At 45.8% G+C, this 23,437-nt stretch overlaps 1 protein-coding gene across 17 annotated transcripts in view; it reads right to left on the reverse strand.

Annotated features, from left to right (window-relative positions):
* Positions 1 to 23,437, reverse strand: part of LOC112262704 (armadillo repeat protein deleted in velo-cardio-facial syndrome) — a 223,640-nt gene that overhangs the window by 148,078 nt on the left and 52,125 nt on the right. The window contains exon 1 of one of the 17 annotated variants that reach the window (XM_024438414.2): positions 7,784 to 7,905. The exons of the other annotated variants lie outside the window; for them this stretch is intronic. The gene's annotated coding sequence lies outside the window, so the exon portion shown is untranslated. Of the gene's footprint in view, positions 1 to 7,783; positions 7,906 to 23,437 lie in introns of those variants that run through there. 17 annotated transcript variants of the gene reach the window in all.

Consider the following 23,437-nt stretch of genomic DNA (forward strand, 5'->3'; position numbering starts at 1 on the left):
GCATTTCCTGACAAAAATGTAAAACAATTAGAGTGTCATTTCCCCAAATTTGAAACTCTTATTCAAGGATTCAAGGATCGGCCACCTGTCCTGTTGCGGGAGGACACAGAGAGCTGTGGGTTGGCAGTGCACTACATTGCTGCCTGCCATAAGATGAGGGACTGTGTCTGACAGACCAATCAACCTGCACATGTCAAATCAAATCAAATTTTATTTGTCACATACACATGGTTAGCAGATGTTAATGCGAGTGTAGCGAAATGCTTGTGCTTCTAGTTCCGAAAATGCAGTAATAACCAACGAGTAATCTAACCTAACAATTCACAACAACTACCTTATACACACAAGTGTAAAGGGATGAAGAATATGTACATAAAGATATATGAATGAGTGATGGTACAGAACAGCATAGGCAAGATGCAGTAGATGGTATCGAGTACAATATATACATATCAGATGAGTAATGTAGGGTATGTAAACATATAAAATTGGCATAGTTTAAAGTGGCTAGTGATACATGTATTACATAAAGATGGCAAGATGCAGTAGATGGTATAGAGTACAGTATATACATATGAGAGAGAGTAATGTAGGGTATGTAAACATTATATTACGTGGCATTGTTTAAGGTGGCTAGTCATACATTTTTTACATCAATTTTTCCAATATTAAAGTGGCTGGAGTTGAGTCAGTATGTTGGCAGCAGCCACTCAATGTTAGTGGTGGCTGTTTAACAGTCTGATGGTCTTGAGGTAGAAGCTGTTTTTTAGTCTCTCGGTCCCTGCTTTGATGCACCTGTACTGACCTCGTCTTCTGGATGATAGCGGGGTGAACAGGCAGTGGCTCGGGTTGTTGTTGTCCTTGATGATCTTTATGGTCCACTATCATCTCCTTTGTTTTGTTGACGTTGAGTGTGAGGTTATTTTCCTGACACCACACTCTGAGGGCCCTCGCCTCCTCCCTGTAGGCCAGCTCGTCGTTGTTGGTAATCAAGCCTACCACTGTAGTGTCGTCTGCAAACTTAATGTTTGAGTTGGAGGTGGGCATGGCCACGCAGTCGTAGGTGAACAGGGAGTACAGGAGAGGGCTCAGAACGCACCCTTGTGGGGACCCAGTGTTGAGGATCAGCGGGGTGGAGATGTTGTTACCTACCCTCACCACCTGGGGGCGGCCCGTCAGGAAGTCCAGTACCCAGTTGCACAGGGCAGGGTCGAGACCCAGGGTCTCGAGCTTGATGACGAGTTTGGAGGGTACTATGGTGTTGAATGCCGAGCTGTAGTCGATGAACAGCATTCTCACATAGGTATTCCTCTTGTCCAGATGGGTTAGGGCAGTGTGCAGTGTTGTTGCGATTGCGTCGTCTGTGGACCTATTGGGGTGTTAAGCAAATTGGAGTGGGTCTAGGGTGTCAGGTAGGGTGGAGGTGATATGATCCTTGACTAGTCTCTCAAAGCACTTCATGATGACGGAAGTGAGTGCTACGGGGCGGTAGTCGTTTAGCTCAGTTACCTTAGCTTTCTTGGGAACAGGAACAATGGTGGCCCTCTTGAAGCATGTGGGAACAGCAGACTGGGATAAGGATTGATTGAATATGTCCGTAAACACACCAACCAGCTGGTCTGCGCATGCTCTGAGGACGCGGCTGGGGATGCCGTCTGGGCCTGCAGCCTTGCGAGGGTTAACATGTTTAAATATTTTACCCACGTCGGCTGCAGTGAAGGAGAGTCCGCATGTTTTGGTAGCGGGCCGTGTCAGTGGCACTGTATTGTCTACAAAGCAAGCAAAGAACTTCTTTAGTCTGTCTGGGAGCAAGACATCCTGGTCCGCGACGGGGCTTATTGATATTGTTCAATGCATGGTTGTTTTGACCCTTGGTTATTGTTGTTACTGTTGTCCTGTTGAACATTTTGATTCTACTTATTTTAATATTGTAAATATTCAAAGAAAGCTTTGGCAATATGTACATTGTTACATCATGCCAATAAAGCAAATTGAATTGAATTGAGAGAGAGGGGAGAGAGAAAGAGAGAGACAGCAGAATCATTAAAGGTAGTAATTAGGGATGCACGATATATCGGTGAACATATGTTCACGATGTCTAGTTTAACGCCCCGATGTGCAAAACCAATGTCAAAGCTGATGTGCATACCTATATAACATAGGTACATGACGTAATGACGCCACGTAAAATGGTGCACTATACGTGCAACACAGCATTCCTAAACTAGCCCACAATGTCTGCTGTGTGGATCGAGCAGTCAACAAGTCAAGCAGTCATTTGAAAGAGTAACAACATTTCAGCAAGTCAACTCAAAGGCAAAATCCATGAAAGCCAATATAATGGGAATTCATTGCCCTTGACAATCAACTGTTCTCTGATGTTGGCTTTCACCGACTGCTTGAGCACTCGTACACTCTACCAAGTGCACAAATTTTCAGATGTTGCCCTACTGGAGTTACACAGTAATAGCGTCGCTGCTATTAGCTTCACGACATACATCTATGGAACGCCGTTTGTCAAAAAAGATACAGTAGCACTGTCAAAGCGGTACAAAAAAGTCTGCAAACACCGGCCACGAACGATGTGTTTACAATACTACGTTGGTAATAAAGCATAATTTGTTCGACTGCAACTTCTGGGGTAGCTAGCTATAGCTTGGTACCTAGCTAGCAACAATGCAACCAGCCTGACCAGTAGAATCTTCAGTCATTTTCATTATTCATAGCAATGATTTAGGAATCCTTGTGAGTTAGTATTAGCTAGGTTGGCACTTGTTGTTCGCCTATTGAAATTGAACTTCAGTTCATGAAAATAAGTAGCTAGTCAGCAACTTAACCCTGTTGCCCAAACCTAACGTTATAAGCAGCCAGCTAGCTTCATCTGGCTAGTGAGGCTCGACCGTACCGGGTTATGTGTTGTGAAGCTAGCCACAATAAGGATTGGGCACAATAGTGGAATTTGCTGTTTGCCTTCAAAATAAAAGTATGTAATTGAGAGTACTGAAAATGAATACAAATAGTAGAATTATGCCATACTTTTATTTTGAAGGCTAACCGCAAAGTCCACTATTGTGGCTAATCCTTATTGTGGCTAGATGGGTCCGACCACCATTAATCAAATAAGAACTGTTTTATAAATTAGGGTTATTTTAGATGATGACACCTAGCTATATAGTTATCTAGCTAACTATAGCTACTGAAACAGATGTTGGTGTTATTTGACAGGTCAAATTAAGTTATTTGACTTGTATCTTTTGGGACTCGCAAAGACCCAAACGGTGTTCCATAGAAATCCGGGTTGAGAATGAAACGACTGAACAAATGAACAACAAAACAGCAGAGCAAGTAAGTGAAAGAAATAGGTTTTGAAATGCCAACAAAATACCTATTATTTGGTCAGTGTGTGTGTGTAACCTTTATTTAACTAAGCAAGTCAGTTAAGAACAAATTCTTATTTACAATGCCGGCCCGGACGACGCTGGGCAATCACAGCCGGATGTGATACAGCCTGGATTCGAACCAGGGACTGTAGTGACGCCTCTTGCACTGAGATGCAGTGCCTTAGTCCGCTGCGTCAATGGGTGTGTTAACTATTTGACTGTACTAGAATGCTTAAAAGGCCGCTAAAATTGTAAATATCGGTTATCGGTAGAGTTTTTTTTGGCAAGGACAATATTGGATATGGGTATTGGCCAAAAATGTAATATCGTGTATCACGAGAAGTAATATATTGTGCCTCAGTGCAGTATCATTCCTTTACACTGTGAGAGATAACTAAGTAGTAGAGCTGTGCGTGACTGGAGCTGGGTTGGTATAGGATCTCTTCTGACACGATTGTGTAATTACTGTTTAAATTGTTTTAATTACAGATTAATGACACTCAACAAAGGGGTTCTCTCACTAAAAGGCTAATAAAGAGAGGGGAGGTATACTAGCTTCTTTGAACACTGAGTTTAGTCATTGATATACAAATACAACAGGGTGTGAGAGAGAGAGAGAGAGAGAGAGTCCTTAAAGATCACACTCCAAGCTGAAAACTCATCATGAATATTTAAACAACCCAGATCAGATTTCCTACATGTAGAACTAAATAACCCCCCCCCCATTTAAAAAATAAATGCAAGCTTTGAAGCCCTGGCTTATACAAACCTGATTTTTATTCAAAACATACATTTGTAAGATAAATTCAAAATATCAAAAACAATGATTTAATATGATTTGCTCAAGCGAGCTGTGAGCATATATCATGAATGCAGAGCAAATCCACTTGGCTGGGGCCAGATTAAAGAGGTGCCTGCCTAGCTGCCTGCCTAGCTGCCTGGCTGTGAATATGGGTTGCCTTTGACTATTCCCCAGCTCAGATGAGCTCCCAGGTCCCCGGGCATTGGGTATGAAAGAGATTTTCCACTGGGTGTGGATATGCAGTTCTCAAAATGTTATTTTCAAAGTCATCCACTATTCATGCTCCGAGTCTGTTGTGTAGCTCTGCAGGTGGCTGGGGTTTGGCTGGGTGAGGGAAGCGGTGGGGAGGGGAGGGAGGAGAGTGTGGTAGGCAGCATTTATGCAGATGAAGTATGGATTATCTCTTCTCTATGAGTCTGAGTGGTTAAGCCCCTGTGCTATAGCTAGGACCGCTCCATTTCACAGTTCTCAGCTCCCTACTCCAACAACGGTCCAGCAGCAGGCCTTTGCATCTGGAGATGAGCCCTCCTCTACTCCTCCTCCGCCGCCCCCCTAGAACCATCTCCACCTCCCACCGTCTCAGCTATCGTTCTGACCCTGTCCGGACCCTTTTGTCCTGTGCAACAGGAAATGCAGAGGCATGTAGAATCATCAGGCCCCAATAGAGGAACTTGACCTAAAATACAACAACAAGCTGTGAGGAATAATAACTGCCAGGCTCCAGTCAGCTTATTAACACACTGGCCTGACCGACCATCACCAGGCAGCCAGCTCCATTCTGTCTCTCGAACTCTCAGATACTATGGCTGTGTCTGAAATGGTGCCTTTTTTACTATATAGTGCACCACTTTATAGTAGTCTCATACTGTACCTCTGCTTTAACCATTAGGGCTTACCTCCTCAGGCTCGGAGCACTAGAGAGAGAGAGAGGGGCAGTAGCGAGTTCGCCAAATGATGATTATGTGTAGATTACCTGAACGGATCCAATGTGAAATGCTCGTGTTCGTTTTCCATTGCAAAATGTTTTACTACTTTTTGCTACTTTGTGCCCTAATGTATACACCTCTGTAGTAGAGCAGCCTGCTTTCTGTCCAACAAGTCTCCGTGTGCATCCCAAATGGGCCCTGGTCAAGTGTAGTGCACTGCATAGGGAATAGGGTACCATTTAGGATGCAAACAGGCTCTCAGCTCTGTGATTAGCGCCCGCGAGGCAGCAGAGACTGAGAGAAACACTAAAGGGCTTATTGTTGTCTCCGTCAGACAGAGACGTCCGGTGTGCGCCGAGGCTAATTACCCAGAATTCCAGGAACAGGCGGCCTTACTAACGGCTGTCACGGCCACCGACTGCCGCCGTTAAGCAGCTGCCAAATCAGTATAATCTCATCTCAACCTTACGACTATCCAATTGGCCCAAACATGGGTACTTTCTACCTTGAACATCTGCTTCCCAGCTAGTGAACAGCTACACCTTATCTGAACTGTGTACTGTTAGTGTATGCCCAACATGAGATAGGTGATCCTAAATATAATAGACACAAGAGTTACAGGATAACAAACAACCATAGATATTAATGTCAATGGTGCCTTTATGGGCAGACATTTCCCTCAGTGTACTATAGTGTGTAAAGTGTTGCAAATGTGAAGTAGACTGCTTTATTGCTTGTACAGCATTATTAGGATTTGGCATGGGTCCCCAGATCCTCAAAATGTTCTACAGCTGCACCATCGAGAGCATCCTGACCGGTTGCATCACCACCTGGTATGGCAACTGCTCGGGATCTGACTGTAAGACCCTACAGAGGGTAGTGCGTATGGCCCAGTACATCACTGGGGCCAAGCTTCTTGCCATCCAGGACCTCTATACCAGGCGGTGTCAGAGGAAAGACCAAAAATAATTCAAAGACTCCAGTCACCCAAGTCATAGACTGTTTTTCTGCTACCGCACAGCAAGCAGTACTAGAGCGCTAAATCTAGGACCAAAAGGATCCTTAACAGCTTCTATCCCCAAGCCATAAGACTCCTGAACAATTAATCAAATGGCCACCGGACTATTTACATTGACACCCCCCATTTTTTTCCACTGCTGCTACTCACTGTTTATTATCTATGCATAGTCACTTCACCCCTACCTACAGTCCATGTACAAATTACCTCGACTAACCTGTACCCCCGCACATTGACTCTACCGGTACCCCCTGTATATAGACTCGTTATTGTTATTTTATTGTGTTATTTTTTATTATTTTCTACTTTAGTTTATTTGGTAAATATTTTCTTAACTCTTTCTTGAACTGCACTGTTGGTTAAGGGCTTGTAAGTAAGCATTTCATGGTAAGGTAGTCACCGCATGTGACAAATAAAGTTCGATTTGATTATGAAAAATGAGAATGAGAATCTGGGCATCTGGGCTGTTACTGTGTGGGTGCTTCCCAAATGGCACCATATTTCTTATTTGGTGCGGGCCCTGGTCAAAAGTAGTGCACTATGTAGGAAATAGGGTGTCATTTGGGATGCAACCCTGTATCTAGATGGGAAGGAAATGCTGAGGATCTATTCTGCTTTCCTGGTGTCTGACTCTGGAATGCAGCCTAGGCCCCACCCTGGGCTTGGCTTCAGTGGCCTGGTAATCTACATTCAGAAAGGAAGTCAGGGAAACGTGTAGAGGACTACAATACACAGCCCCTTGGGATACAATACACAGCCCAGCTCCACTTTCAACTGTACAGAAACCAACTGAAGAAAATGTAGCCTAACTGGTGACCTTGTCTGTGTGAAGCTTACATGATCACTTTCAAGAGTCAATGGAGTCCAGTGTTTGCCTTATCTACTGAGGTAGTATCACCTTTAGACGAGCTGCCAGGGCAGACTGGAGTAGCTCTTTGTGTGCAAACGTCCGTTGGGGCCGAGAAACATGCTCTGGGCCACACAGGGAGATACAGGGGTCCATTGAGGGGGAGCAGTACACTATCGCCAGCCTTAAAATAGAGTGGAGGGTGTGGGAGCAGAGCAAGCACTGCAGCCAGACTGGCTCTGCTCTGGGGAGATTTGGCAGAGGTGGGGGTGTGCAGTGTTCTCCTTTTCTCACCCTCTCTCTGCAATGAGCTCTGCAGTACTAGAGGGGAGCCCAAAATAACTTCCCCTCCCTCCCCTCTACAATGCTCCTGGATCAGGATACGCACACAGATATCACGCTCAACTGGGGCCAGCTTGGCTCAAAATTAACACCACTAATCCAATGTGTGCAAATCAGACCTGGACCACACTCCCACTCTCTAGTACACACACACGCTACTGTAATGCCAACCATCTTTCTCCTGAGAAACAGACTGCTTTCCCAACCATAACACCATCTACCATGATAACGAGTGCTGGAGGGTTGGCTCTGATATGAGAACTCACACAATTGAGGCGGAAGAGAAAGGGTTTCTTGGAAACAGAACGCTTTACAGGCCTAGAGAGAAGCAGAGACGTTTCCCCCAAAAGCACCCAGTCAGCTTTTCTCACAGAAAGGCAGAAGTAAGAAAAGCACAGTGATGTAACGGAGGGAAAAAGCTACTGTACACACTACACAAAGAACAGAAAAGACTTGTTGTACACTCACACATCCTGTCCTATTGTAGCCTTGGTATTCTCCCTCTTCCTTTATACCGCAGCAGGAATGTGAAAGACATAAATAAAGAGGTCCGGTCTGACTCTGCTAGTTCCCCGCAGAGCAGCAAGAAAATGAGGAATCTCAATGGCCTCAGTCATTTGACACTTGACACAAGGCTACCCGGGGCGGCAGGGTAGCCTAGTGGTTAGAGTGTTGGAATAGTAACCGAAAGTTACTTGCAAGTTCAAATCCCTGAGCTGACAAGGTACAAATCTGTCATTCTGCCCCTGAACAGGCAGTTAACCCTAGGCCGTTATTGAAAATAAGAATTTGTTCTTAACTGACTTGCCTAGTTAAATAAAGGTAAAATAAATAAAAATATTCACTGGGTTAGGGTTATTCACTAAAGTAGAGTCGCAATTCAACGGCTCAGACACAAGAGGTATGTGGCAGGGTCTACAGTCAATCACGGATTACAAAAAGAAAACCAGCCCCGTCACGGACCAGGATGTCTTGCTCCCAGGCAGTCTAAATAACTTTTTTGCCCGCTTTGAAGACAATACAGTGCCACTGACACGGCCCACTACCAAAACATGCGGACTCTCCTTCACTGCAGCCGACGTGAGTAAAACATTTAAACATGTTAACCCTCGCAAGGCTGCAGGCCCAGACGGCATTCCCAGCCGCGCCCTCAGAGCATGCGCAGACCAGCTGGCTGGTGTGTTTACGGACATATTCAATCAATCCTTATCCCAGTCTGCTGTTCCCACATGCTTCAAGAGGGCCACCATTGTTCCTGTTCCCAAGAAAGCTAAGGTAACTGAGCTAAATGACTACCGCCCCGTAGCACTCACTTCCGTCATCATGAAGTGCTTTGAGAGACTAGTCAAGGACCATATCACCTCCACCCTACCTGACACCCTAGACCCACTCCAATTTGCTTACTGCCCAAATAGGTCCACAGACGATGCAATCTCAACCACACTGCACACTGCCCTAACCCATCTGGACAAGAGGAATACCTATGTGAGAATGCTGTTCATCGACTACAGCTCAGCAGTTAACACCATAGTACCCTCTAAACTCGTCATCAAGCTCGACCCCGCCCTGTGCAACTGGGTACTGGACTTCCTGACGGGCCACCCCCAGGTGGTGAGGGTAGGTAACAACATCTCCACCCCGCTGATCCTCAACACTGGGGCCCCACAAGGGTGCGTTCTGAGCCCTCTCCTGTACTCTCTGTTCACCCACGACTGCGTGGCCACGCACGCCTCCAACTCAATCATCAAGTTTGCGGACGACACTACAGTGGTAGGCTTGATTACCAACAACAACGAGACGGCCTACAGGGAGGAGGTGAGGGCCCTCGGAGTGTGGCGTCAGGAAAATAACCTCACACTCAACGTCAACAAAATTAAGGAGATGATTGTGGACTTCAGGAAACAGCAGAGGGAGCACCCCCCTATCCACATCGATGGGACAGTAGTGGAGAGGGTAGTAAGTTTTAAGTTCCTTGGCGTACACATCACAGACAAACTGAATTGGTCCACCCACAGGGACAGCATTGTGAAGAAGGCGCAGCAGCGCCTCTTCAACCTCAGGAGGCTGAAGAAATTTGGCTTGTCACCAAAAACACTCAAACTTCTACAGATGCACAATCGAGAGCATCCTGGCGGGCTGTATCACCGCCTGGTACGGCAACTGCTCCGCCCACAACCGTAAGTCTCTCCAGAGGGTAGTGAGGTCTGCACAACGCATCACTGGGGGCAAACTACCTGCCCTCCAGGACACCTACACCACCCGATGTCACAGGAAGGCCATAAAGATCATCAAGGACAACAACCACCCGAGCCACTGCCTGTTCACCCCGCTATCATCCAGAAGGCGAGGTCAGTACAGGTGCATCAAAGCTGGGACCGAGAGACTGAAAAACAGCTTCTATCTCAAGGCCATCAGACTGTTAAACAGCCACCACTAACATTGAGTGGCTGCTGCCAACACACTGACTCAACTCCAGCCACTTTAATAATGGGAATTGATGGAAATTGATGTAAAATATATCACTAGCCACTTTAAACAATGCTACTTAATATAATCTTTACATACCCTACATTATTCATCTCATATGTATATGTATATACTGTACTCTATCATCTACTGCATCTTTATGTAATACATGCATCACTAGCCACTTTAAACTATGCCACTTTGTTTACATACCCTACATTACTCATCTCATATGTATATACTGTACTCGATACCATCTACTGCATCTTGCCTATGCCGTTCTGTACCATCACTCATTCATATATCTTTATGTACATATTCTTATCCCTTTACACTTGTGTGTATAAGGTAGTAGTTTTGGAATTGTTAGGTTAGATTACTCGTTGGTTATTACTGCATTGTCGGAACTAGAAGCACAAGCATTTCGCTACACTTGCATTAACATCTGCTATAACCATGTGTATGTGACAAGTAAATTTGATTTGATTTGATTTAGGGTTAAGGTTATTCACTGGGTTAGGGTTATTCACTGGGTTAGGGTTATTCCCTGGGTTAGGGTTATTTACTGGGTGCTAGTAGACAGAGGAGAAATAGGATATCCCCCCAAACTCCCTCATTAGCCATAAGGAGCATATGTAGTTGAGTCCTCTAAAAACCTCCCTGAATCCTCTTTGGAGAGGCAGAACAACCGACTGTTCCTCAGAAGTGCCATGTGGCGGCCATCTTGCCAATCCCCGGCTGCACTGGCACACCATCTGATATGATTATGGAGGCCCAGTGACTGCCCCTGCTCTGTAATCATGGTAGACCACGCATGTGACTGAAATGGCACCCTATTCCCTAGACACTGGGACGGCAGGTAGCCTAGTGGTTAGAGCGTTGGGCCAGTGACCGAAAGGTTGCTAGTTCGAGTCCCCGAGCTGACAAGGTAAAAATCCATCATTCTGCCCCTGAACAAGGTAGTTAACCCACTGTTCCTAGGCCGTCATTGTAAATAAGAATGTGTTCTTAAATGACTTGCCTAGTTAAATAAAAAACACAAGTGTACAAATATTATGAACTTTCCATGACATAGACTGACCAGGTGAAAGCTATGATCCCTTATTGATGTAATATCCAGCCAACTTGACACAACTGTGGGATGCATTGGAGTCAACATAGGCCAGCATCATTGTGAAACGCTTTTGATGCCTTGTAGAGTTCATGCCCAAATGAATAGAGGCTGTTCTGAGGGCATCCACAGCAGGGTTAGACCTGATAAGAGCCAAGCTTGTCCAGTACTTCAGGAATCTATCCACATGCCCCATCCCCTCTGAGACACTCCCCTCCCTAGATTTTACTGCAATTACTCGGAGCATCTCTTCACCCACCAGACCCAATCACCTGAACACCACCACCCACCCACCAGACCCAGTCCCAAACATCTGAACACCACCACCCACCCACCAGACCCAGTCCCAATCACCTGAACCCAAGAAACCCCCCACCACCCACCCAGCAGACCCAGTCCCAAACACCTGAACACCACCAACGACCCACCAGGCCTAGTCCCAATCACCTGAACACCACCAACCACCCACCAGACCCAGTCCCAAACACCTGAACACCACCAACCACCCACCAGACCCAGTCCCAAACACCTGAACACCACCCACCAGGCCTAGTTCCAATCACCTGAACACCAGCAACCCCCCACCAACCACCCACCAGGTCCAGTCCCAATCACCTGAACACCAGCAACCACCCACCAGACCCAGTCCCAATCACCTGAACACCAAAAACCCCCACCACCCACCCACCAGACCCAGTCCCAAACACCTGAACACCACCAACCACCCACCAGGCCTAGTCCCAATCACCCAATCACCTGAACACCAGCAACCCCCACCAACCACCCACCAGACCCAGTCCCAATCACCTGAACACCAGAAACCCCCACCACCCACCCACCAGACCCAGTCCCAAACACCTGAACACCAGCAAATCCCCAGCAACCACCCACCAGACCCAGTCCCAATCACCTGAACACCAGCAACCCCCCACCAGACCCAGTCCCAATCACCTGAACACCAGCAACCCCCACCACCCACCCACCAGACCCAGTCCCAAACACCTGAACACCAGAAACTCCCCAGCAACCACCCACCAGACCCAGTCCCAAACACCTGAACACCAGAAACTCCCCAGCAACCACCCACCAGACCCAGTCCCAAACACCTGAACACCACCAACCAGGCCCAGTCCCAGTCCCAATCACATGAACACCAGCAACCCCCCACCAACCACCCACCAGACCCAGTCCCAATCACCTGAACACCACCAACCACCCACACACCCACATTGACTGACTGCACAGACCTAGTGCTAATCAAGCCATACCCCTCTGACATAGAAATGCTATCATAGAGCCATCAGTTGTTTCAGTTATACTCTCTATATTTCATTAAGCTGAAAGTCTGACTGGAACAAAGAAGGACAAGAGCATCAACATTGCGTGCCAGCAGCTGGTTAGCTGGGATGACAGTCATGCCGGCCAGACACCATCCAAATAACAAAATGAGCACTAGCAAATACCAGGAGAACACTCAATCTTGTTTTTGTATTTCCTGGAATCATTGGGGTTAGTGTTGTTGTTTTTTCTCTCGATCGTTGCAGATTTTTATCTTACCACTAAACTACTCTTGACAGATCGACTCCTTGGGAGTGGAATGGCCCAGCAAGTCATGGGGAATATTTCATATAAAGCCTATTGTTGTCTAACCCACTGGGGCCTCAGTGAAGGGCTCAATTTAGGAGACAAAAACAGGAGTGGAGTCCAAGGGACAGAGACCATTAGTCCACTAGCCTCAGGAACGAGCCAGGCAATATCTCCAACTGATGAAAATATATCTATTTTAGAGACCATGACGGTTGCATTTAAAACGAGAAGAAAATGGATGGTTATGCAAGTGGTCTTCAAAGCCACTGGAATGTTCTAAAATGGAGAATGTCCTAGAGTCGCCTATGATCCAAGAATAATGTAGCATGATTGCAGCCAAATCCCAAGACTCCCAACCCCTACGCCATCCTGGAGAAAAAAGATAATGGGTCAATGACCCCGCATTTACTATTTAGACCTAGCTATGCCATGTAACAATATAAACCAAGATTGATAAACTCAGCAAAAACTGAGTTTATTTTCAGCAAACTTAAAATGTGTAAATATTTGTATGAACGTATGATTCAACAACTGAGACATAAACTGAACAAGTTCCATAGACATGTGACTAACAAAAATGGAATAATGTGTCCCTGAACAAAGGGGGGGGGGTCAAATTAAAAGTAACAGTCAGTATCTGGTGTGGCCACCAGCTGCAGTTATTGCTGTGAGGTGTTACCCCACTCTTTCACCAAGGCCCCTGCAAGTTCCCGGACATTTCTAGCCCTCACCATCCAATCCAACAGCTCCCAGACGTGCCCAATGGGATTGAAATCTAGGCTCTACGCTGGCCATGGCAGAACACTGACATTCCTGTCTTGCAGGAAATCACGTACAGAACAAGCAGTATGGCTGGTGGCATTGTCATGCTGGAGGGTCATGTCAGGATGAGCCTGCAGGAAGGGTACCACATGAGGGAGGAGGATGTCTTCCCTGTAACGCACAGTGTTGAGATTGCCTGCAATGACAACAAGCTCAGTCCGATGATGCTGTGACATACCGCCCCCAGACAATGAAAAACCCTCCAACTCCAAATCGATCCTGCTCCAGAGTACAGGTCTCGGTGTAACGCTCATTCCTTCGACGATAAACGTGAATCCAACTATCACCCCTGGTGAGACAAAACCGCAACTTGTCAGTGAAGAGCACTTTTTGCCAGACCTGTCTGGTCCAGCGATGGTGGGTTTGTGCCCATAGTCGACGTTGTTGCCGGTGATGTCTGGTGAGGACCTGCCTTACACCAGGCCTACAAGCCCTCATCCCAGCCTCTCTCAGCCTATTGTGGACAGTCTGAGCACTGATGGAGGGATTGTGTGTTCCTGATGTAACTAAGGCAATTGTTGTTGCCATCCTGTACCTGTCCCGCAGGTGTGATGTTCGGATGTACCGATCCTGTGCAGGTGTTGTTACACGTGGTCTGCCACTGCGAGGACGATCAGCTGTCCGTCCTGTCTCCCTGTAACACTGTCTTAGGTGTCTCGCAGCACGGACATTGCAATTTATTTCCCTGGCAGTCCTCATGCCTCCTTGCAGCATGCCTAAGGCACGTTCACGCAGATGAGCAGGGACCCTGGGCATCTTTCTTTTGGTGTTTTTCAGAGACAGTAGAAAGACCTCTATAGTGTCCTAAGTTTTCATAACTGTGACCTTATATGCCTATGGTCTGTAAGCTGTTAGTGTCTTTACGACCGTTCCACAGGTGCATGTTCATTAATTGTTTATCTTGTTATGGACTAGGTCCCTGTGGCGGGATCAAATCAGCGGAAATTTTAGAGCGCCACCTAATAGTTTTCGATAAAATTCAAACTTTCATTAAAACACACATACAAGGTACTGAATTAAAGCTACACTCGTTGTGAATCTAGCCACCAAGTCAGATTTGTAAAATGCTTTTCGGCGAAAGCATGAGAAGCTATTATCTGATAGCATGCACCCCCCAGAATACCAGACCGTCAACAAAACAACAGATTTCGCGGTAGCCGGCGCTACCCAAAACGCAGAAATAAAATATAAAACATTCATTACCTTTGACAAGCTTCTTTCTTGGCACTCCTATATGTCACATAAACATCACAATTGGGTCTTTTTCCCGATTAAATCCGTCATTGTATACCCAAAATGTGATTTGCTGAAGACCGGTCTGATCCAGAAAAATGCCCCTTTACAAGACGCACTTTTTAAAATTACAAAAGTTGCCTATAAACTTTTACAAAACACTTCAAACTACTTATCTAAACCAACTTTAGGTATTAATAAACGTTAATAATCTATCAAATTGTTCACGGGGTGATCTGTATTCGATAGCAGCAAGTCTTGAAATCATACTCCATGTTTTCACTTTCATAACATCCTGTGGTGTACTCGATGAAAGGAAGTGCTTACACGTCACAAAACCAAGGATAAAGCAGCCCCAAAATGACAGCATTGGCGACATCGTGTGGAAGCTGTAGGCGTTTACAGGGGATCTCCATGTATTTTCCTCAGCCTTAGACAATACATTGACTGGAGGATTAATATTTTTTTTGTATTTTTGGTGAACAGTTTTTCGAAGGATTTTGACTCCTAAACACGTTCTGTTATAGCCACAGACACGATTTAACCAGTTTTAGAGACTTCAGAGTGTTTTCTATACACACACACTCATATGCATATACTATATTCCTGGCTTGAGTAGCAGGACGCTGAAATGTTGCGCGATGTTTAACAAAATTTTCGCAGCCTCCTTAACAGGATTTATGGTTCATTGAGCATGGGAAACAGTGTTTAAACCCTTTACAATGAAGTTCTGTGAAATCATTTGGATATTTATGAATTATCTTTGAAAGACAGGGTGCTGAAAAAGGGACGTTGCTTTTTTTGCTGTGTTTATATAGAGAAAACATTATTAACCCTTAGATCTAGCATAGCAAATACTTAGAGAATGTTCAAGAATATTTCACAATACCCGATAATGACAAAGTGAAGAAATGTTTGCAAATGAAATGAAATACAGAATTATCTCCTTTACGTACACTACAGTGCCTTGCGAAAGTATTCGGCCCCCTTGAACTTTGCGACCTTTTGCCACATTTCAGGCTTCAAACATAAAGATATAAAACTGTATTTTTTTGTGAAGAATCAACAACAAGTGGCACACAATCATGAAGTGGAACGACATTTATTGGATATTTCAAACTTTTTTAACAAAACAAAAACTGAAAAATTGGGCGTGCAAAATTATTCAGCCCCCTTAAGTTAATACTTTGTAGCGCCACCTTTTGCTGCGATTACAGCTGTAAGTCGCTTGGGGTATGTCTCTATCAGTTTTGCACATCGAGAGATTTTTTCCCATTCCTCCTTGCAAAACAGCTCGAGCTCAGTGAGGTTGGATGGAGAGCATTTGTGAACAGCAGTTTTCAGTTCTTTCCACAGATTCTCGATTGGATTCAGGTCTGGACTTTGACTTGGCCATTCTAACACCTGGATATGTTTATTTTTGAACCATTCCATTGTAGATTTTGCTTTATGTTTTGGATCATTGTCTTGTTGGAAGACAAATCTCCGTCCCAGTCTCAGGTTTTTTGCAGACTCCATCAGGTTTTCTTCCAGAATGGTCCTGTATTTGGCTCCATCCATCTTCCCATCAATTTTAACCATCTTCCCTGTCCCTGCTGAAGAAAAGCAGGCCCAAACCATGATGCTGCCACCACCATGTTTGACAGTGGGGATGATATGTTCAGGGTGATGAGCTGTGTTGCTTTTACGCCAAACATAACATTTGGCATTGTTGCCAAAAAGTACCATTTTGGTTTCATCTGACCAGAGCACCTTCTTCCACATGTTTGGTGTGTCTCCCAGGTGGCTTGTGGCAAACTTTAAACAACACTTTTTATGGATATCTTTAAGAAATGGCTTTCTTCTTGCCACTCTTCCATAAAGGCCAGATTTGTGCAATATACGACTGATTGTTGTCCTATGGACAGAGTCTCCCACCTCAGCTGTAGATCTCTGCAGTTCATCCAGAGTGATCATGGGCCTCTTGGCTGCATCTCTGATCACCTTGTATGAGCTGAAAGTTTAGAGGGACGGCCAGGTCTTGGTAGATTTGCAGTGGTCTGATACTCCTTCCATTTCAATATTATCGCTTGCACAGTGCTCCTTGGGATGTTTAAAGCTTGGGAAATCTTTTTATATCCAAATCCGGCTTTAAACTTCTTCACAACAGTATCTCGGACCTGCCTGGTGTGTTCCTTGTTCTTCATGATGCTCTCTGCACTTTTAACAGACCTCTGACACTATCACAGTGCAGGTGCATTTATACGGAGACTTGATTACACACAGGTGGATTGTATTTATCATCATTAGTCATTTAGGTCAACATTGGATCATTCAGAGATCCTCACTGAACTTCTGGAGAGAGTTTGCTGCACTGAAAGTCAAGGGGCTGAATAATTTTGCACGCCATATTTTTCAGTTTTTGATTTGTTAAAAAAGTTTGAAATATCCAATAAATGTCGTTCCACTTCATGATTGTGTCCCACTTGTTGTTGATTCTTCACAAAAAAATACAGTTTTATATCTTTATGTTTGAAGCCTGAAATGTGGCAAAAGGTCGCAAAGTTCAAGGGGGCCGAATACTTTCGCAAGGCACTGTATATCTGTGGAAGGGTATAAAACAATTTCTAGAGAATTGGAAGTTTCGAAGAGCACAAAAATGGAACTAACCAGACTCTGCCTTTCAAATCAAATCAAATTTTATTTGTCACATACACATGGTTAGCAGATGTTAATGCGAGTGTAGCGAAATGCTTGTGCTTCTAGTTCCGACAATGCAGTAATAACCAACAAGTAATCTAACTAACAATTCCAAAACTACTGTCTTATACACAGTGTAAAGGGATAAAGAATATGTACATAAGGATATATGAATGAGTGATGGTACAGAGCAGCATAGGCAAGATACAGTAGCTGATATCAAGTACAGTATATACATATGAGATGAGTATGTAAACAAAGTGGCATAGTTAAAGGGGCTAGTGATACATGTATTACATAAGGATGCAGTCGATGATATAGAGTACAGTATACACGTATGCATATGAGATGAATAATGTAGGGTATGTAAACATTATATAAGGTAGCATTGTTTAAAGTGGCTAGTGATATATTTACATCATTTCCCATCAATTCCCATTATTAAAGTGGCTGGAGTTGAGTCAGTGTCAGTGTGTTGGCAGCAGCCACTCAATGTTAGTGGTGGCTGTTTAACAATCTGATGGCCTTGAGATAGAAGCTGTTTTTCAGTCTCTCAGTCCCAGCTTTGATGCACCTGTACTGACCTCGCCTTCTGGATGATAGCGGGGTGAACAGGCAGTGGCTCGGGTGGTTGTTGTCCTTGATGATCTTTATGGCCTTCCTGTGACATCGGGTGGTGTAGGTGTCCTGGAGGGCAGGTAGTTTGCCCCCGGTGATGCGTTGTGCAGACCTCACTACCCTCTGGAGAGCCTTACGGTTGAGGGCGGAGCAGTTGCCGTACCAGGCGGTGATACAGCCCGCCAGGATGCTCTCGATTGTGCATCTGTAGAAGTTTGTGAGTGCTTTTGGTGACAAGCCGAATTTCTTCAGCCTCCTGAGGTTGAAGAGGCGCTGCTGCGCCTTCTTCACGATGCTGTCTGTGTGAGTGGACCAATTCAGTTTGTCTGTGATGTGTATGCCGAGGAACTTAAAACTTGCTACCCTCTCCACGACTGTTCCATCGATGTGGATAGGGGGGTGTTCCCTCTGCTGTTTCCTGAAGTCCACAATCATCTCCTTAGTTTTGTTGACGTTGAGTGTGAGGTTATTTTCCTGACACCACACTCCGAGGGCCCTCACCTCCTCCCTGTAGGCCGTCTCGTCGTTGTTGGTAACCAAGCCTACCACTGTTGTGTCGTCCGCAAACTTGATGATTGAGTTGGAGGCGTGCGTGGCCACGCAGTCGTGGGTGAACAGGGAGTACAGGAGAGGGCTCAGAACGCACCCTTGTTGGGCCCCAGTGTTGAGGATCAGCGGGGAGGAGATGTTGTTGCCTACCCTCACCACCTGGGGGCGGCCCGTCAGGAAGTCCAGTACCCAGTTGCACAGGGCGGGGTCGAGACCCAGGGTCTCGAGCTTGATGACGAGCTTGGAGGGTACTATGGTGTTGAATGCCGAGCTGTAGTCGATGAACAGCATTCTCACATAGGTATTCCTCTTGTCCAGATGGGTTAGGGCAGTGTGCAGTGTGGTTGAGATTGCATCGTCTGTGGACCTATTTGGGCGGTAAGCAAATTGGAGTGGGTCTAGGGTGTCAGGTAGGGTGGAGGTGATATGGTCCTTGACTAGTCTCTCAAAGCACATCATGATGACGGATGTGAGTGCTACGGGGCGGTAGTCGATTAGCTCAGTTACCTTAGCTTTCTTGGGAACAGGAACAATGGTGGCCCTCTTGAAGCATGTGGAAACAGCAGACTGGTATAGGGATTGATTGAATATGTCCGTAAACACACCGGCCAGCTGGTCTGCGCATGCTCTGAGGGCGCGGCTGGGGATGCCGTCTGGGCCTGCAGCCTTGCGAGGGTTAACACGTTTAAATGTCTTACTCACCTCGGCTGCAGTGAAGGAGAGACCGCATGTTTTCATTGCAGGCCGTGTCAGTGGCACTGTATTGTCCTCAAAGCGGGCAAAAAAGTTATTTAGTCTGCCTGGGAGCAAGACATCCTGGTCCGTGACTGGGCTGGATTTCTTCCTGTAGTCCGTGATTGACTGTAGACCCTGCCACATGCCTCTTGTGTCTGAGCCGTTGAATTGAGATTCTACTTTGTCTCTGTACTGACGCTTAGCTTGTTTAATAGCCTTGCGGAGGGAATAGCTGCACTGTTTGTATTCAGTCATGTTACCAGACACCTTGCCCTGATTAAAAGCAGTGGTTCGCGCTTTCAGTTTCACACGAATGCTGCCATCAATCCACGGTTTCTGGTTAGCGAATGTTTTAATCGTTGCTATGGGAACGACATCTTCAACGCACGTTCTAATGAACTCGCACACCGAATCAGCGTATTCGTCAATGTTGTTATCTGACGCAATACGAAACATCTCCCAGTCCACGTGATAGAAGCAGTCTTGGAGTGTGGAGTCAGCTTGGTCAGACCAGCGTTGAACAGACCTCAGCGTGGGAGCCTCTTGTTTTAGTTTCTGTAGGCAGGGATCAACAAAATGGAGTCGTGGTCAGCTTTTCCGAAAGGGGGGCTGGGCAGGGCCTTATATGCGTCGCGGAAGTTAGAGTAACAATGATCCAAGGTCTTTCCACCCCTGGTTGCGCAATCGATATGCTGATAAAATTTAGGGAGTCTTGTTTTCAGATTAGCCTTGTTAAAATCCCCAGCTACAATGAATGCAGCCTCCGGATAAATCGTTTCCAGTTTGCAGAGAGTTAAATAAAGTTCGTTCAGAGCCATCGATGTGTCTGCTTGGGGGGGGATATATATGGCTGTGATTATAATCGAAGAGAATTCTCTTGGTAGATAATGCGGTTTACATTTGATTGTGAGGAGTTCTAAATCAGGTGAACAGCAGGATTTGAGTTCCTGTATGTTTCTTTCATCACACCATGTCACGTTAGTCATAAGGCATACGCCCCCGCCCCTCTTCTTACCAGAAAGATGTTTGTTTCTGTCGGCGCGATGAGTGGAGAAACCCGTTGGCTGCACCGCCTCGGATAGCGTCTCTCCAGTGAGCCATGTTTCCGTGAAACAAAGAACGTTACAGTCTCTGATGTCCCACTGGAATGCTACCCTTGCTCGGATTTCATCAACCTTGTTGTCAAGAGACTGGACATTGGCGAGAAGAATGCTAGGGAGTGGTGCACGGTGTGCCCGTCTCCGGAGTCTGACCAGAAGACCGCCTCGTTTCCCTCTTTTTCAGAGTCGTTTTTTTGGGTCGCTGCATGGAATCCACTCCGTTGTCCTGTTTGTCAGGCAGAACACAGGATCCGCGTCGCGAAAAACATATTCTTGGTCGTACTGATGGTGAGTTGACGCTGATCTTATATTCAGTAGTTCTTCTCGACTGTATGTAATGAAACCTAAGATGACCTGGGGTACTAATGTAAGAAATAACACGTAAAAAAACAAAAAACTGCATAGTTTCCTAGGAACGCGAAGCGAGGCGACCATCTCTGTCGGCGCCGGAAGTCACCTAGAGCTGGCTGTCCGACCAAACTGAGCACTTGGCAAGAGACTCACACCTGTAATCGCTACCAAAGGTGATTCTAACATGTATTGACTCAGGGGGTTTTATAATGATCTAATCAAGATATATTAGGGTTATGTTTTTAATGAATTTTTCCAGTTAAAATTGTTCTTCCACTGACTTTAGAATATTTTGTGTAGATCGTTGACAAAAAATGACAATTAAATCAATTTTAATCCCACTTTCTTGTAAGACAACAAAATGTAGAAAAAGTCAAGAAGTGTGAATACTATCTGAAGGTACTGTATATACACTGCTCAAAAATAAAGGGAACACTAAAATAACACTTCCTAGATCTGAATGAATGAAATATTCTTATTAAATACTTTTTTCTTTACATAGTTGAATGTGCTGACAACAAAATCACACAAAAATGATCAATGGAAATCAAATTTATCAACCCATGGAGGTCTGGATTTGGAGTCACACTCAAAATTAAAGAGGAAAACCACAATACAGGCTGATCCAACTTTGATGTAATGTCCTTAAAACAAGTCAAAATGAGGCTCAGTAGTGTGTGTGGCCTCCACGTGCCTGTATGACCTCCCTACAACGCCTGGGCATGCTCCTGATGAGGTGGCGGATGGTCTCCTGAGGGATCTCCTCCCAGACCTGGACTAAAGCATCCGCCAACTCCTGGACAGTCTGTGGTGCATGGTGGATGGATGGAGCGAGACATGATGTCCCAGATGTGCTCAATTGGATTCAGGTCTGGGGAACGGGCGGGCCAGTCCATAGCATCAATGCCTTCCTCTTGCAGGAACTGCTGACACACTCCAGCCACATGAGGTCTAGCATTGTCTTGCATTAGGAGGAACCCAGGGCCAACCTTACAAGCATATGGTCTCACAAGGGGTCTGAGGATCTCATCTCGGTACCTATTGGCAGTCAGGCTACCTCTGGCGAGCACATGGAAGGCTGTGCGGCCCCCCAAAGAAATGCCACCCCACACCATGACTGACCCACCGTCAAACCGGTCATGCTGGAGGATGTTGCAGGCAGCAAAACGTTCTCCACGGCATCTCCAGACTCTGTCACATGCTCAGTGTGAACCTGCTTTCATCTGTGAAGAGCACAGGGCGCCAGTGGCGAATTTGCCAATCTTGGTGTTCTCTGGCAAATGCCAAACGTCCTGCACGGTGTTGGGCTGTAAGCACAACCTCCACCTGTGGACGTCGGGCCCTCATACCACCCTCATGGAGTCTGTTTCTGACAGTTTGAGCAGACATGCACATTTGTGGCCTGCTGGAGTTCATTTTGCAGGGCTCTGGCAGTGCTCCTCCTGCTCCTCCTTGCACAAAGGCGGAGGTAGCGGTCCTGCTGCTGGGTTGTTGCCCTCCTACAGCCTCCTCCACGTCTCCCGATGTACTGGCCTGTCTCCTGGTAGCGCCTCCATGCTCTGGACACTACGCTGACAGACACAGCAAACCTTCTTGCCACAGCTCGCATTGATGTGCCATCCTGGATGAGCTGCACTACCTGAGCCACTTGCGTGGGTTGTAGACTCCGTCTCATGCTACCACTAGAGTGAAAGCACCCCCGGCATTCAAACGTGACCAAAACATCAGCCAGGAAGCATAGGAACTGAGAAGTGGTCTGTGGTCACCACCTGCAGAACCACTCCTTTATTGGGGGTGTCTTGCTAATTTCCTATAATTTCCACCTGTTGTCTATTCCATTTGCACAACAGCATGTGAAATGTATTGTCCTAAGTGGACAGTTTGATTTCACAGAAGTGTGATTGACTTGGAGTTACATTGTGTTGTTTAAGTGTTCCCTTTTATTTTTTTGAGCAGGGTACATTCATGTCCTCGTTTAGCCACGACTCTGATAAATGTAGGATATTATATTAGTTCTATTCATTTTCCCGGTCCCGTTGATAGGATAGTCTTGAACAGAGCTGATCAAGCTTGCCAGTAGAACAGAAGGCAATGGCAGTCTATTTGCTCGCCGACGTAGTCACGTCAGGATGCCGGCTCGCCTGCCTTGCTTTTGCCGCCGCTTCCTCCTTCTAACCCCGGAGTAAACAGAACGTCGATAGTTGCCGACTGCTGTTTTTAGTCATAGGAAATGATTTATTAAAAAGTTAAAATCAGCTTAAAAACACACAAAATAGCCCATAAAACATCTGCTATTCACTGCAGCGCCATCTTCCTCCAAACTATTCCAGTCGTCCTCCCCCCTCCAATTCTTCCAGTCAGCGTCCGACTGATCTGCAGCAAACACTGTGTGCCAAACAAGACCCACTTGCTGCCATCTTCTATCGAACAAACAAGGCCTACAAATTCCTCCCATGTTGTGGAGATTAGGGAACACTTCAGTGAAATTCCAAGCCCCATATGGCTGCAAAGTCCTTACATCTCTCACATTACTGAGAGGCTGCTGCCTGCACACTGCTAGCAGGTTTATAGTACCTGTTCTAAAACCTGAAAACACACAGCAATAGAGGACTGGGGGATCCTATTCCAGTGTGCTGTAACAGAGTGAGGAGACTAGCTACCACTGGTTGGAGGGGGTTACAATCCTTTTTCATTGGCATCCTCCTACCACAACCATCCAACAGAAACCTCCAGACATTCGACTGAGTAAAGAGAAGGAGCACGTCACACAGATCATACAAGACTCATGTATGAGACTACAAACGGTGTTCAACTTTCCCATTCTCTCTATAGACTTGCATGACAGGCCTGGATTATTTTAGCAGAAGAAAA

Source organism: Oncorhynchus tshawytscha, linkage group LG12 (genome assembly GCF_018296145.1).
Source record: "Oncorhynchus tshawytscha isolate Ot180627B linkage group LG12, Otsh_v2.0, whole genome shotgun sequence".
Taxonomy (NCBI): domain Eukaryota; kingdom Metazoa; phylum Chordata; class Actinopteri; order Salmoniformes; family Salmonidae; genus Oncorhynchus; species Oncorhynchus tshawytscha.